General features: G+C 32.5%; 1 pseudogene; it reads left to right on the top strand.

Moving 5' to 3' along the window:
• The first annotated feature begins 284 nt into the window (after nucleotides 1–284).
• Nucleotides 285–1,363, top strand: LOC106789069 (annotated as a pseudogene).
• The last annotated feature ends 1,038 nt before the right edge of the window (nucleotides 1,364–2,401 follow it).

Genomic DNA, 2,401 nt, shown 5'->3' with positions numbered 1-2,401 from the left:
TAAGTAGAGGTTAAATCATTTGGAAAAAATAAAAAACAAAAACTTACCTCGTTCGAGATACAATACATCGAAATATTGAGATGAAACAGCATTATGAAATTATTTTTTAATTCAGATATGAATTCAAGTGATGTCCTGAAAAATAAAATAATTAATTTGATTAATTTGTAAAGATTATCCTATTTTTAGGATCCTTTTAACATCACGGAAGAATAATGCAAATTTATTAATATTTTTTTATAACTTACGAGAAAGAATAAAATAACTTTGAATATATTTGAAGAATGGGTAAAATGAGAGTAAAAAAGAAAACACGGAAGTAAATAAAGGATAAAATATATATGTCTATGATATTAATAAATTTATTTTAGCATATTGTCGCTTACGTCACTGGTGGTTCTAATGGTATTAGTAAAGCGCTGGCAGAAAAAATTCTTTGTCAGGATGGTAGAGAGTTGTGATAGCTGACACGGCCCAATCTGGAGCAAAATTTGCAGAATGTATGGGTGACAGATGTCTCTTCACTTGTACTGACGTAAACTCTCTCTTATTGAAATTTCATAAGAAAGTAAATAAAAAATCATTTTCAAGATTAAAATATCTCGGTTAAACGAAATTCACGAATAAATATTATAGGTTAGGATAGAAAGGGACGTAGTGGAAAGTTTAAAATGCGCCAAAAGTAGATTCGGTTGTATAAACGTACTCGTTAATAATGCCAGTGTTTCCGGTTACGAAATGATATATGATTTTAAAGGAAAAAAACCACATTCTGTGGAACTTCTTAAACGGGTGTTTGACGTCAATGTATGGGGTCTGTTTAACGTAACACGATTGACACTTGGTTTGATGGCAGAAAACAAACCCGATGTTAATAAATAAAGAGGCGTTATAGTGAATTTGTCTAGCACTATGGCATATGAAGAACCACCTGGTATGATAGCATACGGTGCAACTAAATCAGCAGTTTCCGGTATGACGATGTCACTTGCGAGAAACGTTGTTGAAAAAAGAATACGTGTTGTTGGTAAAACTCCTGGTTTCATTAATACAAAAATGACAGATTAATATCGAAACAACGATTTACTTTTTCGTATCACAAAAAAAGAATCATCGATTTGTATATCTTTTATTTTTTAATTTTTTAAATACAGAATCAATTACTCCAGAAGATAAAAAACAATGGGCTGCGATGAGCTTAACACAGAAAAGATTTGGTAAATGCGACGCAATCGCTCATCTTGTTTAGACAATCATCGAAAATCTATTAATAAATGGGAAGGTACTTCGTATTAACATGGCCTGGCGATATTATCAGACTTATGACAATCCGAAAGAACTGAAAATTTCAGTGAAGTGTTGAACGTTCCAATAAAACAGAACACCATCCTGTCAATTACAAATAAATATTATTGTTGTTGTAAATTTTTACAAGAACATTAATTTGAATTGAACGATAAGATAAATATTTTTATCATCGTTCGCTCGTAGGACGTACGAAAAATCCCCTAATAAAAGATTATGCGATTTAGAAAAAGAAAATAAAAAAAATAAAAGATGGCCTACTACGTGGTAGTTTTTCGCACACGTTTCGGAACACGTCGTCATCGTTGTCATTGTCGTTTCGTTGTCGTAGACGTGCACCTACTTTCCTGTAGGATAAAATTTATGTATGGAAATATCCGCGTGAGCATTACGCATGTGGAATATCAGGACCAGCAGCTGGAGGCCCTCCTCTGACGACACTTCCTAGGAAAATGTATTTTAGCGTGCACAGTCGAGGCACTAAGGTGGAAATATCGCGCTCGAGCGACCCTTTTTCCCTCTCCGTGGTCCCTGCTTCCTAAAGGAACCCTTCCCAATACATAGAAACATAGCTCCTCGAGGCACGACTTTTTTCAGAGCGTAGGTATCGAAAAACTAGAAAATAAGAAGTGGAAGAAAGAAAGAGAGAGAAAGTGTCTTTTTTTCTACACTTTCTTTCTCTGTCTATCTATCACCTAGGTGGAAGGGTAATTTCATGTTTTATACACGTATGGAAAAGAAAAAGAGAAAGAAAAAGATGACAGTTTTATAAGTGGAAGACAGATAATGGAGGATATTCAAGAGGATTTGTGATTGGAGAGATATAAAAGTAAATTATGAAACGACAAAAATTATTGAAACTATGACAATAAATGATAAATGGAAATTATTGAACAATAAAAGAAATCTGAATTATATGTTTTATTTTTATTCACACAAAAACATTATAAAGCATTTAATAGAAATGCTTTTAATACTGCAGTTTTTGAAATATATACAAAGTAAGTTGTTATTATACATTCCAATTGTTCATTATAATACTGATTATATTTACTAGGTTCTTCTTGTGCATTAGGAATGATAGCTATCAAGGGTA

The sequence above is a fragment of the Polistes canadensis genome, unplaced genomic scaffold (genome assembly GCF_001313835.1).
Source record: "Polistes canadensis isolate GaletaPanama2010 unplaced genomic scaffold, ASM131383v1 scaffold_163, whole genome shotgun sequence".
Taxonomy (NCBI): domain Eukaryota; kingdom Metazoa; phylum Arthropoda; class Insecta; order Hymenoptera; family Vespidae; genus Polistes; species Polistes canadensis.
Note: the sequence above shows the minus strand (reverse complement) of the source record. Positions and strands in the feature narration are given on the sequence as shown.